Source organism: Mercenaria mercenaria, chromosome 16 (genome assembly GCF_021730395.1).
Source record: "Mercenaria mercenaria strain notata chromosome 16, MADL_Memer_1, whole genome shotgun sequence".
In the NCBI taxonomy this organism is placed as follows: Eukaryota; Metazoa; Mollusca; class Bivalvia; order Venerida; family Veneridae; genus Mercenaria; species Mercenaria mercenaria.
In genome coordinates, this window is record NC_069376.1 from 66,001,787 (window position 1) to 66,018,288 (window position 16,502).

The 16,502-nt window shown below is 34.9% G+C and overlaps 1 protein-coding gene across 2 annotated transcripts in view; it reads right to left on the reverse strand.

Annotated features, from left to right (window-relative positions):
- LOC123549944 (carbohydrate sulfotransferase 15-like) overlaps positions 1 to 9,562 on the reverse strand; it is a 52,565-nt gene extending 43,003 nt beyond the window's left edge. The window contains exon 1 of one of the 2 annotated variants that reach the window (XM_053527311.1): positions 8,759 to 9,562. The gene's annotated coding sequence lies outside the window, so the exon portion shown is untranslated. The remainder of the gene's footprint in view (positions 1 to 8,758) is intronic. The other variant, XM_053527310.1, reaches the window with a different exon arrangement.
- Between the last annotated feature and the right edge of the window lie 6,940 nt (positions 9,563 to 16,502).

The window sequence follows — 16,502 nt, forward strand, 5'->3', positions numbered from 1 at the left end:
CTGAAATATTTTTCCATTACAGCTTCTTTTTGTTGCGGGCCTACTATGTAAATGCATGGCACGGGGGCTGTGTTTTTGGTGCTCTGTGCTTCCTAGAAATCTACCCAGATACAGGATTACATTTCCAATCCATTCCTAACTTTTAAAGACATTCAAAAAACTTGGCAAACACCTTTACTAATTACTTACTAAGATGACAGACACGGGTCCAGTGTATTTTTTTTTTTTTTTTTTTTTTTGATTAGTATAAAAAAAACAACCTTTTTTCACACAAATACATGCTTTCTATATGTTAATCAAATGAAAAAAAAAAATGATGACAAAAATCCGGTCACAGTGTCGTGTATAATATTGTGACCGGATTTTTTGTCATCGTTTTTTTTTTTCATTTGACTAACATATAAAAAGTATATTTGTGTGAAAAAAAAGGATTTTTATATTAAACAAAAAATATACTGGACCCGTGCCTGTGACTAAGATACTGTCTGACGGTGGCGACAACGTTAAAAAATTCATCAAACCATTCATTATTTTGCCGATTTATTTATTAATTATTTGATCCATAGAAATTAAAGGCATCAATCATTTAATCTGCCGTAATGACAACAAAACAAAAAGATTATTTTAACCCGATAATCGGTTGCTAATTGATTGCAAATTGCATCTTCTCGCGTGTCAAGATGTTTATTACACATTGTTATATGGAAAGTAAACGCAGACTGGGTAGTATTATCCCGAGATAAGTTAATTTTATAAGGTAAAATTATCGGAACCAGTCAACTGTTTGTTAACATAATTTCTCGGAGGTTACGATTTAGAACGTCTGAAACAAAATGGCGGTCCAAATTACGAACATTTTTTTCATTTTCGCCACTCGCGATTTTTCTTCGCCACTTTCATCGCAGATTCGCCAAATGGCTCGAGTGGCGAACGACAGCGTGGGCCCTGGATCATATATGTTCTACTGGCAGTTTCTTCGTTTATCTATATGGTATTTGACATAAATGTGTCAACTGTAATTTTAAAATATGTTGACAAAAAAGATTTTATTTTTGGATAAGAAAATTGAATGTTTATATGAACTTAATTCTAAACTGTAAAAACTTTATATGTAATGATATCTAAGAAGATAGGATAGGAAAGCAGGGTTTCTTTTCAATAACTCTTGTGCCGGATATTCCCATTCACCATACAACCAGTGAAAGATTCTTATACGTCTAGTAGGTGTTGTAGTGGCTGGCAAGCGTATATCTATTTTCATTTATTTGCCACAATGAGGAACATTAGCTTGTTACTTCCCTTGAAGGTTGTATGATAAAGCTCAAGGATAACCAAATATTACATTGGTCCCTTTTAGCTGGATTCCTCTGACTTTTTCATTATAACCTATATCCAAGATGTTGCGGTTGGTCAAAATGAATATGCTTTTCATGTGTAGGTTTCTAAATATAAATGATTAATCAAACCTAAATTTAGGAGAGGGCCACTAAAAGAAAACCTGTCCTAAATCATTTTCCAATCCAATGAAATTTAGTAAAGATATTGCTTTTGTAAATTACAAAGAAGTCAACGATAAAATCAGAGGAAGGACCAATCTACTTCTTGGACATAATTAGGGGAATTAACTGACTAATTTTCCCCATTGCTCGAATATCATTTTGTTTACCCTGCGTCTGCTCGTCCTCCATTTTTGTCATCCCATCTATGTCTTTCTGTTGGTGGCGGGGGTACAGAGAACTGCCTTTGTCCTTACCTCTGCCAGTCCTTCCTAGTCCAAATTTTGCCCTGCATATCTCAAAATAACACGTTAAACCGTGCACCTGGTGTTTTGTTTTGGATTTCGCAAGCAAGAGTTATGGCCCTTGATATAGTCAAAAATATGCATGATGGCGTAAAGCCCCAATAAAGAGAATCTTCGGTGTAAAGCACCAATAAACGGGACTCGTATCAAACTGTTATCGGGCTCGATCTCACGAGCCCCGGTTTTGTAGTTAAACAGCGCTGCATCCGCTATTAAGAAACTCAAAGGTCTCAAGCTTTGATACATCAAAGATTCACATCATTAACTAAAAAATCATTGTACCACATTGTATCTCTTTATTGCTACACATACAATTTGAAAACCTTCCAAATTTAAGATCAGATTACTAAGGACGATTCTAACTACATGTACATTTGTTGAAGCGATATTTGTTGTATTTTTAACTTGAGCACCTCACATATGCAATAAAATCTCACTAATTTGTATGAATTAGAAAATTCTGAGTGTCAGTAACTAAGTGGATTGCTCATCGGGTATTGAAAATCGAGATATGTCCAAGGGACACCAAAATTTGTAAAGCACTAGGCGTAAAATGTTGTTCCGGTATCCGACCTACCTAATTTGGTCGACCAAATGTTTGATGGCTTGGAGATACTTTCAATTTAACAAAGGAAAACTGCTTTTATGCTTAACATGCCAGTGAGTAGAATCACTATACCCTTATGTATCCATTTTATCACAAAATATTCCGAAATCTCTGATAAAAAAATCAAAAAAAAAAAATTCCGACTACACCTATTTTTTGAGCATGTCCGAAACAAAGATTTTTAGCTAATAAACTTTTGTCATTTATGCAAATTCGAAGAGGTTTTGAATGTGATGTTCAAAAACAAATAGCACACACATTTTGCTTCCAAATAATTTGAAGTCGTTTCTTTGCTAGTTTTTTTTTAGCATATATAATTATAGTGAAAGCATTGAAAAATGATTTTAAAAACAACGGGAAAAAGACAACTGTTGCTGTATATTATCAATAGTTACCGTGATATTTACAATTTTACAGTTTTTGATAAAAATAGCGTAAGTTTTCCCGGCTTACATTGATACCATTTTTATTGTAAAAGGACGCCTAACTGTTAGTATTTTATCATTTACATAGAACTTTATCTCAGATTTGCTTTAAATGTAGATGATATTTTTTATGATGTTTGCTTAATTTTTGTACATTTGTAGTGCCTGCCAACTGTTTACCCAATTTGTGTGGTTTTCTTTTCCAGCGCGCCGCTTTGACATCTAATGCGTTGAATAATAGTGTCGTATAAATAGCGCATGTGGTGCATAATAACGTACAGACCAAGACTGCTTTGTTTAATAGACAAAAAATATTGGACCGTGTTAGAATACGGGATACGCCATTTTGCTATTACACTTCGTCTAGACTTCACCCTTCATTTTCAAGTTATTTTACGCATCCAGATTTTTTTGAAACTTTTGAAACCATTTTGTTTTGTATTTTACAATAACATGCTTCACAATAAATAAATAAATAAATAAATAAAAAGAATCGTTTTCAATGGCGTTAAATATTAGTTATAAATGAAAATGCATTGTTCTTAATGTATTTCATAAATAGGTATTTTTAGTACGCAAACCATTATCAAAAGTGGTGATAGATGAATTGTGTAGTGCATAAACTATAAAATTATGCGCATCCTATTAACAAATACTAGGTTATCGACCGGACGAAAACCTAACATATTGTCCGAAATACAAAATGTACATGCAAATATGCAAACATAAAGCACAATTGGCTTTCTTTGGCCCACAAACTTAAAGAAACTCCGATAAGTTACTTTTGTCTTTTGATGTTGAAACGAAATGAAATTGCCTAAATGTATAATAACATAAATGCTATTTGACTTCTAACTCCTTAAGGTTTTGTCAACATTCAATGACATCGTTACAATATAGATCCCTAATAAAAGCCATCACCAAAGACAGTTAATATGTGCTTCTCATAGATGATAAATGAATTTTATTTAAATTTTACAGAAGTATTAAACTTAACCAGATCTACTACTTTTGGTTTGTTATTATAGGGTTTCGGTCATACCGAGAAAGAGATGTGGTAACGTTTCCACAATCCCAATGTGTCTTTAATTCCGGCACTAGAGGAAACATTGATAGAGACCCAACACTACGCACGCCAGCTGGAAAAATGATCAATCTGAATGGCGTGTCGATCCGACAACGACGGAGGAAAGTGATTCAAACTTATTTGCCTATACCGAGACCTATGACAAAGAATATAGAAATCAGGACACTAGTCTAAATCTTAGTACAAAAACTACCCAAAACGAAAAGCACAGTGAAAACTATAAAAGATGAAAATTCCGTAAATGAATTATCTACAAATATCTGTACGCTCAAAAATTACAGTAATGTTTCAGAACGAAATTCTAAACCTTCACTTCGAAATTACATTACATAGCTCGTGTTCACAGTTGTTAACATTATATTTGATCTCTTGAAGTCTGTCGCCCAAACGTGCATCTGATATACCGTTAATTGAACAAACTGTCATATATTACTGTATAAGAATGCTTAAATAGTCGATCACACTGCGTATCTTTTACTCGTATACAATAAAAACATTCTAAACATTTTATTTTAGACAACCATAGTGTTATTTTGTTCTGTTTGCAATTTATAAGCTCTGAACTAGTTTTATACAAAATTCTCCTCCACTCTGCAGTGCCAAAATTATCCCGAGTTCCTGAATCTCTATTAACTTATTCGGAACTCGAGACTTGGGTGTTAGTAAAAGTACTGTCTACCATTGTGATGCTGCAGGTGTATTTCATCAGTTTAAAAGAACAGATCAGATGTGGACCGGTGGTCTTGTGGTAAGCTTGACTGTCAATCCAGAGGTCCGGGGTTCGTATCCTGGTCCAGGAACTGGAAATTTCTGAGACGCTCTTGAGTGTCTCCAACCTAACTAAGAGGCCTGTACTGGTTCTTCTCAGGAAAGCCGGCTTCGCGTGTATCGGTGCTAACTATTCGCAAAGAGCTAGGCTAAGTTAGCCGAACAATGAGTTCTGTCTGTTCTGGGGGCTTTATCTCACTCTGTCCCTCTGGTCAGATCGCTCTGTGTCTGTACTGGGGGCTTTATCTCACTCTGTCCCTCTGGTCAGATCGCTCTGTGTCTGTACTGGGGGCTTTATCTCACACTGTCCCTCTGCTCAGATCGCTCTGTGTCTGTACTGGGGGCGTTATCTCACACTGTCCCTCTGCTCAGATCGCTCTCTGTACTGGGGACTTTTTCTCACTCTGTCCCTCTGGTCAGATCGCTCTGTGTCTGTTCTGGGGACTTTATCTCACTCTGTCCCTCTGGTCAGATCGCTCTGTGTCTGTTCTGGGGGCTTTATCTCACTCTGTCCCTCTGGTCAGATCGCTCTGTGTCTGTTCTGGGGGCTTTATCTCACTCTGTCCCTCTGGTCAGATCGCTCTGTGTCTGTACTAGGGACTTTATCTCACTCTGTCCCTCTGGTCAGATCGCTCTGTGTCTGTTCTGGGGGCTTTATCTCACTCGATCCCTCTGGTCAGATCGCTCTCTGTCTGTTCTGGGGATTTTATCTCTCTCTGTCCCTCTGGTCAGATCGCTCTCTGTCTGTTCTGGGGACTTTATCTCACTCTGTCCCTCTGGTCAGATCGCTCTGTGTCTGTACTAGTAGAGGATGATTTTCGCGGCATGTGTGGCTGCGTTTGCTATATGTAAAGCGCTTTTTAACGTGTTTATCATGAAAATGGCGCTATATAAATCTTGTATAATAATAATAATAATAATATAACAAAAGTTTTATTTTGTCTTGGTACCCAGCCAACATTATGCATTGTATAACGCTTATTCATTTACAAATTTACATTTGACAAATTGCTAATCATTACATTAACAAAAACTGCATACGATAAAATGATCAATTATTAAAATAGTCATTATTTAGTTTGAAACCTTTGACGGCCCAAACAAAGTAAAGAACTGGTAAAATCACTTTTTATCTGATATAAGCAATGTAATAATTTATACATACGTAAGTGGGTTCTGAAATATCTTGGAATAAATACATTTCTCTACTGGTTCTAAAACGAAGTGAAATTCATCTTCTTTGCTACATAGCGTGCAATAAACAACGGGTTCGTTAATTGTTTCTACGACGACCAGTTTCAGTGCTATAAAACTGTGCAAGTTTTACTTTTATTTAAGGAATAACATTTCTTTTCTTTGAGATTTCAACAATAGTAAGGTATTCAGAGCTAGTGAAATAATTTGTTAGAATATGGACAAAGAGATACCTGATAGCATATTTGTACGCCATTATTTCATATATATCCCTTAAACGAGCATTTTAAACAATGGTATGAACATATTAATATTAACTTACTCCATACATCTGACATTTCTGACGACCAATAGGCTGTCAGATCATTAATTAGTTCTACTTTAGAACTTACTATAGAATATATCTATTTTCACCACAGGGATCCGTCACGTGCTATGATAGAGTTTAAATGTTTTTCTTAATTCAAGAACTTCTATGTAAAAAAGTCACACATAAACCATATATAAAGACTGTCTTTATATATGGTTTATGTGTGATTTTTTTACATAGATATTTTTGAATTTCATTAAAAAAACCTGTGTTTTTCACATATACAGGAAACATGTTAAGCTCAGCATAAAGAAATAAATTATTTGTCGATCTTTTTATATTTAACAACCATTCATAAAAAATTCTACGCACTCGTTCTACATTCTCTGCTTTAAAGAATCCCCATATTTCATAGCTATAATTTAACTATATAGTTCATATCAATTAAACACAATATTCAACGGGACATGCATTCTCCTTTAAACATTAAAATATGTGTTTATTTGTTCTTTTTATACATTTCTTAGCTAACGTTTAGTTGCATAGCTGAAAGAGCACAAGCTCGAAAATACAACTAAATAACTAAACGTTTCTTTCCCTTCAAAAGTCGACTTATAGTTACTATATAATATTCCCCCTTTCCCTTCAATATGTATTCTTGTTTTTTTCCCCTCGTTAACAGTATTTCATACAATATTAGTCTATAATGTGCAATGTATTTTATAAAGCAACGATAATTCTCGTCTGCTAGTTCAAACGTCAGGCGGAAAACGAATACAACACTCCATAAGTTAATACGCACATGATATGTACGCAATTATAGTGTTGGGAGAGGCAATATGGGACTAAATAATTACTTTAATTCCCAGTTGCTGTATTTATTTCATAGTTTATATCATCATTATCATAGGAAAATGTTAGCTATATGCCTAATATATCCGATACTTAGAGAATGCGGGATGTTTTTTTTTTAATAATGATAAATCGCACATGTTACATGAAATTATTTTCGCAAGTATCATGTATCTTGATCATGTATTTTTTAGACAGATATATACGATAACGTTGCTAGTAAATATAATAGGGTTATTACAACAGTAACTCGATCTGGGATGCTGTATTCGGCTCGAATGTATTTTTGCCAGATCGGATCTCACGAGGCGCGCAAGCGCAGTGTGTGATTCGACCTTGCAAAATCCATATTCGCTATTTTTATTTTCAGTTTGATGAGTTTAACGGCGCACCGAAACAATTAATTATAGGTCATATGGCAACTTTCCGGCTTTGATGACGATGCCCCTCTGTGCATTATTCCATCACGGGTGGGCACCTGGATAAGAACCATCGACCTTCCGTAAGCAAGCTGAGTGGCTACCTCACATGTAGGATTTAACGCCCCAAGTGAGCCTCGAACCCACATCGGTGAGGGGCAGTTGATTCACAACCAGCGACCTTAATCACTCGGCCACAGAGCCCACGCTATTTTCAATCGTTATTCTAATCAAATAAAATTTGTGTCCACCATAAGCATTAATAAACTCATTAAAGCAGTGTCTTCTTTCTGTCTCATTTTAAAACATGCTATATACTAAAACTCTCGTTTATGTATTTAGGAAAAAATGTATGCTTTTTTTTGTGATTCAACATCTGCAGAATCCTCCCCCCACCCCCCCATTGTGTCGATATGTTTTCATTTCCTTTTAGACTTGTTTTCACTGTGCATTACAGGGTCGCTGTAAATGGAAGCATATCACCTCCTTGTTAACACACTTTTACTCTCCTGTTCAATATTCCCTTCTAAACGACAATGACAACACCTGCTAGACTAATTTTAAGCACAGCTTTGCAATTATGTCATAATTAGCGGTGCCATATAAGTGAGTAAGAGCATGTTTAATTTTCATAATGTTAATGAACAACAACAACAACATAACAGCATGTAATATTTCATTTACTTCTATCACACTGTAGTCTAGTTGTTAAAGAGAGAAAGCTTGCCGGTTTAACTGTCATTTCACATCAAGTTTACTATAAAACAAAGCCCCAAACCTTGGCCCACACAAGACATGTCTGTTCATCACAACACAATGATTGTGTCCTAAAATTTAGTATAGGTTAGTGTTTATTAGTAAATATTTATCAAATAAATATAGGTTATAAGACACTGAACCAGGTTACATAGGTGCACTATATGTGCGCTAGTAAAATGGCTTAAACTTAACATTAAAATAATGTAACTGATGTATGAGTTTATCATGTGATCATGAAATTATTATAAATAAAATTGTTTGTATGTAACGAAATACTGCATTTATAAATTACTGAAATAAAAAATGTTCTGTTCTGTTCACGTTAAATGGTCCATTTTCTTTCAGAACTATGCCTTACCAATTAATATCTAATTCATTACACGAATTCTTTTATATCTTAAGCAGAATGAATATCAGAATACATATGTAAAATATGCAATTTTCACGATCCGTGAAAATAGAACTGCATGTATACATATGAAAATCTACCATATGTTTCTATTTGACATGTCGACTTACAAATTCAAAACACATACCTTATAAACGTCGAGACAGCTGCATACTCGAGTTTGCTATTCCATTATTCAGTCGTCCTGATTTTATTCACTTATAGCAAGAAACGCATGGAATCTTACTCTCGACATTTATATAAGACAGTAGAACAAGTCTGAAGAAATATTTTTCTCCGAATCAAACGTTGGATGTAAGTACACAGATAATCAGACGCCCTATGTTACATGAGCTTAATAGGCATCTCACACGAAAAAAAATCTGCTATGCCAACTTGAGAAACATTAGTAAAATGTTACATGAAATTCAAGTTATTGACCTACTTTTTCACTCCTGTTAGGGCGCACGATGAAATACCTACATTCATAATTATTCCCCAGTCAATATACTAGTTAATATACATTTTGCCGTAAGTTCGCTGCCGACCTTAATGTTCCCCTTTCTTCAAAGACGTACCATTTGTATTTGATTCTTCTTAAACGGCAATAATCCAATAAATCGAAAGAAAAAATAACAGTCATCTAGTAATTAATTTATTTCTTTATGTATTTATTTATCGAGTGTTTAATAAACTGATATTTCCAGGCACAATGATTTGCTTATATCCAGTTATGCTATATTCCAACAGTAGTGGCTGCACATTCTCAAAATAATTACCACATTGTACATAAAATTATCAATATAATATAGATATAAGTTCTTCTTTCACTTATATGACTATTTTCATTATTTTGATACGGGCTGTTATTGATTGTCAACAAATCCAAATTTATCCCGTTCCTTCACTATACTTTATAAACCAACACTATAATTTGCTCACAGTACTGAAGCATACATGTTAGGTATTTTTGCCTTAATGTCAAAACGCTTGTCATTGCCCGTCGTAAACAATATCGGTATTGTTCTCACCAAAATGGACGAACGCGAAAAACGTTTACACCTTTACGTTGACTGTCTATATAAACGTCAAATGGTCCTCACTTATACACCTAACAAATATTTCATTCATTTTTTTACGTTTTAACGTACATAGTATTCCAATAAACAACAGCTTACCGGTACATTAGACTATTGCAACTTAATACATATTTTTTTTCAAAAAATCATTGAAATTTAGAAACAATGAATTACTTTGGTTAAAACCACCGACAGGAAATTTGAATGTTTTTCAAAGTGTTGTTAATAACATATTAAAATTTTAAAAATACCAAAACTTCGCAAATTTCTTTTACAACCTACCCTCATTTGTAACAAGTCACAATACATAGAAGTTGCTTGAATATCATTTATAGAGAATACAGAGGTGGTTAAGTATCCTCTATTTTTAGACATAGAAGTTGTTTGAATACCATTTATAGAGAATACAGAGGTGGTTAAGTATCCTCTATTTTTAGACATAGAAGTCGTTTGAATACCATTTATAGAGAATACAGAGGTGGTTAAGTATCCTCTATTTTTAGACATAGAAGTCGTTTGAATACCATTTATAGGGAATACAGAGGTGGTTAAGTATCCTCTATTTTTAGACATAGAAGTCGTTTGAATACCATTTATAGGGAATACAGAGGTGGTTAAGTATCCTCTATTTTTAGACATAGAAGTCGTTTGAAAACCATTTATAGGAATACAGAGTGTTAAGTATCCTCTATTTTAGACACAGAAGTCGTTTGAATACCATTTATAGAGAATACAGAGGTGGTTAAGTATCCTCTATTTTTAGACATAGAAGTCGTTGTTTGAATACCATTTATAGGGAATACAGAGGTGGTTAAGTATCCTTTATTTTTAGACATAGAAGTTGTTTGAATACCATTTATAGAGAATACAGAAGTGGTTAAGTATCCTCTATTTTTAGACATACAAGTTGTTTGAATACCATGTATAGAGAATACAGAGGTGGTTAAGTATCCTCTATTTTTAGACAGGATATGACAACGACTTTATTTTGGTTTTGTTACCATTTTCTTCCCACATAACGTTCTTCGCTAGTTTGTAAATTGTATTTTTGTGATTTTTTAAAGATTGGCTGAAAGCGTGAAATGAATTATATTAATATGATGGCATGGTCTGGACACAATGTTGTTATATTGTCTGGTCTTTTGGGACCACGGAGAACATTCAGTTGTACTATAATAGAACTCGGCTATAACAGAATTCCACTAAAGCCGGCGCTAGAGATAGTAAGGTGTGTGAAAAGGGCTTCATAAAGGGGCCACACTTTCAGACAGTTCAGCTCCTTTAAAAACTCACCATTTTCAAAGAACTGTTATACATGTATATGTTATATATCATCGTTTCGATGCATTTGCAGATAATGTCCCAGTACTTAAATTTCACATAACTAGGTTGAACGTATTTTTCAACAATTGTTAACTTTTATTTCTTTACAAATGTCATTCATTTTTAAAATGGGCAACAGTTTGAACATATTTTAAGTATCCATCGTGCGAGACAGTATGGCAGAATTTGTAATGGCCAGGTAGATTGCTGGTAAAGATGTGTTTGTTCGTTTATCAAATATTTCTGTTTTGAAGATATACTGCTAAACCTTAAACGGATCTGCTATTATGTTGCTTGGTTTTGTTCTATGCCCCCAAAGAATCTTTTTACATAATATTCTTATTTTTCGTTGTGATCAACAAAATACTCTTATCAGGGTAAGCTCAATTAAAAAAAAAATACTGAAAATTATTTGTAAGATATTGGCAAAGTCAGCTCTCTCTCCATTGTGTTTTATCTTCTCGAATGGCAGTCATTCGCGATGATATCCCATGTCGTATGGTATACACTCAGTAAAAGTTATGTCAATTTTATCCTCAGACAGACAAATATTCTTCCTGATGTTAGTGTTTCGTAAAATTTTGACTGAATATATTGTCCCACCAACTACTTTTGTCCTTTTATATGCGCAGCTGTTTTATATGTGTGGGAATTATTTCTAGAATTGTTTTAATTTGTGAAACCTAAAAAGATATACTAGTATTGAATGACAGGCTCAGTAAATATTGTTGCTATGCTTGGATATCATAAGTTTATAAGCTTTAGGACTTTGTTTCAGGTACTCTTTTTAAGTAAAGCATTTTGCAAACTTGTTTTTAAAAGATAAATTTTTGTCTAAAGTTAATTGTTGTATTTTCTTTCTAGATAGGCCTAGTGGATACGGCATAAAAGTCACGGTCGTTGCGCAGGTCAGGATAAAAACTATTTTTGGACAAAGAAGAATTTGATTTTTACTATATTTTGTCAAGACTGTGCCGAGAAAATTTATAAAATAAACAAATAGCACCTATATATTATCACGCACTTAAATAAGGGCAACAATATGAAAATCGAAATAAAGTTAAACAAATACTGAATATAAGATACTATTACTTTCGAAGTGGTATGGTTTGGCATAATCATATCGGTAGAAAAGTTCAGTTATTTCTCCGTTCAAAATGGAAAAAAAGCGTTTGGCAATGGTTACAGAGGATAAACTCCATTAATCATTTTAGCTTTATATAAACGGTCCATAAGTACGAATTCCTCCTTGGTGTATTGGTCAAGATGATAGGAAAGTTTTTATTGCTGAAGCAACCCGGATTCGATTACCGGCTGAGACATGTTTTTTCTTCTTTATTTAGAATTTCTTTAAATAGTTTAGAAACAAAAACACCTGTTCAAATATTTATAATATGATCGAACTTTAATTTAAAAAAAAAATATGTTTTATTAGTAAAAATCTGAAGTCCAGTCCCTTTAAATAGTAAAGAAAATATGTTGATACTAGCAACCGGTCGTTGTTGAGCACGGTGTATCCAGAACTACGGTTTTGGGTTGTGTGTGTAGTTGAGTAATTTGAGTATCATTTACTGATAACTTTATTTGTTCGTTCTTCGCGGGGGGGGGGGGAGGGGGGGGGGGGGGGGCGGTCTCTCTACAATTTTCAATAAACGTTGAGTGAAGTTGTCATTTGGAAAAGTCTGGATCGTTATGAAACACTGACTACTTACAGTCATTATCTACATTACAACTACAAAAACTGTAAACAATGTACTGGTTTTGTCATAGCTGCCCGTTCTTTAGTTAAGGTCAGCTGGTCAATAAATCAACTCCTATCCACTATATATAGTATTATACTATAAATAGTTATGAGTGCTTTATGTACGTTTTTACACCCTTTCGGTGTTAATGGATCATGTTTCATGACAATATATTCCGGCCAAATATTTAGAGCACTCGGACATTAGCAATCAATTAGTAAACCAATTGAACAGGCAAATGGAAACATTGGTGTATTAATAATATTTAGTATGATAGTGTTACAGTACGTGAATGCTTTTAGATATAAAGTGTATACTAGTATATTGTTTACAGTTTGATTCTGACGTCTTAACATCAGATGCACAATACTGTTTAACATTTTTTCTACATATTGTCATTTAGTAACAAAAGGTTGTTAATATTTGCTGACGAACCCAGAGCTACCAAGTCTGTTCGAGCCAGGCCACTGGAGTCAACTTAGGGACCATCTGAAGGACCAAACTGTGTTCTAGTTAACGTGCATAATTATATATATAAAAGATACGTTAAAGCAAAATACACTAAACACTGCTGTTTGTGTGTGCATGTGTGCGTGTGCATATGCATAGAATTCTACATTTCTACTTTTAATCGTGCTTTCAGTCTTAACGAGATCACGTGGAAGTTAAGAATGAATTATTGTATACTAGTATCAGAATCGACCGGACTCCTGGGCGCGCTCTTACTCAAGGCCATATGCGGGTTCTAAATAAGACAATCAATTGCAGATACTTCAAGACAGCTAATATTGAAATATATACAACGCGTATTACTTTAAATTTTGCTAATATTTAGATGTAAACAGAAGTATTTTGTAGACAGACCTTTGATAACACGAGTTGCCGAAGTGCAAGTTTTCATCAATAGAAATTAAGGCTTAGGAGAATATGATTAAGGGTTTTACGTCACAGCGACACAATAATAGGTCATATGGCGCCTTATCATGCTGGACACGACTGATTCTGCCTTTGCGACCAGCATAGATCATGATCAGCCTGCACATTCCTGCAGTCTGATCATGATCTGCACTGTTCGCCATTCAGTTAGTATCTTTTTGGTAAGCACCCCTTTAACACTTAATGGTACTGTCGACAAGCTAGCAGGTTAAGGGTTAAATATAAGGACAACCAGCTTCTTTACAGACAACACTACAGTTAAACTCAGGTTATTATTAGCCTATACAAATATGATCAATTGTTTATTGTTTAATGATTAAATGTATCCTGTTATTTTTTGTCAAACGCCACAAACGCCAACAACGTAACGTCACTCGTTTATTTATACCAAAACCCTACTTAATATCTTAAATATTTTCTTTGTAGATCATATCTGTTGAAATTACTTAAACTTTGTTTATAAAGATTATGTTTGAGAAGTAGATGTTAATTGGCTGGCTTTCAGTGTGTCTGTGGTTAACAAACAGTTTTCTTGAATATAAACAAAAATGAGTTTAACTGCGCAAAACATGCCTATATTTGTAGCTGGTGTTTAATCAAAATATATCTTGTATGGAAAGAAAAAAGCGTTTAGTTTCGTTTAAACAATATTGGCCTAACGATATATTCTTGCAAATCATCCAAGAATCGATAGCGCGCTTCATGGATTTGCAAGAAATCCCAGTGTGGTTTATATTCGTATAAACGCAAAAAAAGAGAATTTAATTCTTAAATATAACCTACTCTTCTGTTAGCCACATTTATTACTGCTCCTCAGTTTTTACCAGTCATGTATAATATTATATTTATACACAATGGCTATAATATGTGATAGAGCTATGGTGGCTGATTTGTGCCATTTCATTATTCTGTTCGTTGTGGCGCACCGCAGAACCTCTCCCTGCCAAAGTTCCCCTGGCAGGGCAAAAACATCGCTATGGAGCTCTGCCGAATGCCACCCCGCTGAAAGTCGCTCCGCCGAAACCGCCCCGCCTAGCCGAATGTCCCCCGCCAACGTCGCCTCGCCGAACGTCGCCCCGCCAAATGCACCCTCAAAACATCGTCCCTCCAAGTGTCGCCCTCCAAACATCGCCCCACCGAACGTCGTTATGGTGAACCACCAAACATCGTCCTGCTAAATGTAACCCCGCCGAACGTCACCCTGCAAAGTTGCCCGGCCGAAAGTCGCCCCGCAGTTTATACACCTCTGTGATATTCATGCATTCAATTGTACGGATATCATCAACAACAATAAGCATTAGCAGCACAATCTAAATTTCTGTTTACAGGGTCTTTATATACAGGGGTTTTTAGTATATGCAAGGTATTCATCGTATTGTAAGATGATCAGTTCTAGCCTGGCTCGATTTGATTCCAACTGAAACAAAGCTTCGACCAGATTTTATGCGGGGAGGGGGTGGAGGGACTGTTATATATAATCAATGCTATTTAAATTTTATGACAATGTGAACAACATTTTGAGAAGTACATACAACAAATTTAACGCGCACTAAGCCACCAGGAATTGAATGCTTCAAAGTATGTACCTTAGATAAAATAGTTGCACCACTCAGCCGCTATGTAAGTATCAAATCTGTGGTAGAACAGAGCATACAGGAAAATTAAGTACTATTGACCATCATCTTGACCCATATAGCTCCACAATCTTGGTTTTCTATAGGCAATCTGTAGGATAGGATAAGTTTCATTTTAAAATACCATTCCAAACCAGTTATTGAGCAGTCACTGACTTCTCTATTCCTAGCAATTGTCTACTGATTCTAGGTAAGACAGTTTATCAAGTAGATCTATCAATTATGTCTTTATATCCAATTACAAGGTACAAAGGTCCTTGCTTAGTTGGAGATGCAAATGCAGTCCTGTAATGTTACATTGCTTTAAATCAAATCTTTTAGCAATACATGCAACACAAACTTATATGCCCTTTAAACATGTTTGATTAAATCAAAGGCCTTAACTCTTGTCTGACGAACAGAAATTCCACACAAAACCCCAGGTGGACAAGTTCATATGCTGTGCAATATTACTATCATGTTTTATGACCCTAGGTCAAAGTCTTTAAAAGATACATGCAGCACAAACTTTAATGCCCTTTTATGTATATTAGACTAAGCCGAGGGCCATAACTCTGGTCTGGCCGAGTTTAATCTCTAACAAAATCCCAGGTGCATAACTTCATAATGCTGTATAGCATTTCCATGAGGTATGATGACTAGTTTAACAAGAGCTCCGCCAAGCGGGGCAATATACGCCCGAAGGGTTACATCAGAGGATGGGAGCAAAATTTAAAGAACTTGACTGTTGAAGCCCAAAGGACTGGAACAACAAAGGAAAGAACTTCAAAAAAAAAATCTAAGTCCACAAAAAAATCCGTATCAGGTACAGGTATGTCAAAATACACCTAAACATTGGAGGTACCGTCCATGTTGTACCACAGAAAAGTGGTCTCGGTTTTTCCCTACCGCCAAAAATAAAATAAGTTTCGAAATAAGCTATTTATAGTAACATAAAAGGGAAGTAATTTCTAAAAAAAATTATTGTAAGTGAACAAAAAATGGATCTGCCAAATAAAAACAAAAGCACTACAATGCAGAGCAATATACACAAAGCAAAATCATATATTACCTTTGACCCCTAAGTGTGACCTTGACATTGAAGCGAGTCATCCGAAACATGCGCTCTGCACGCCGTCTCAGTGTGGTGAACATTTTTGCTAAGTGTCTTTGAAATCCTTCCAGCAGTTCAAGAGTTA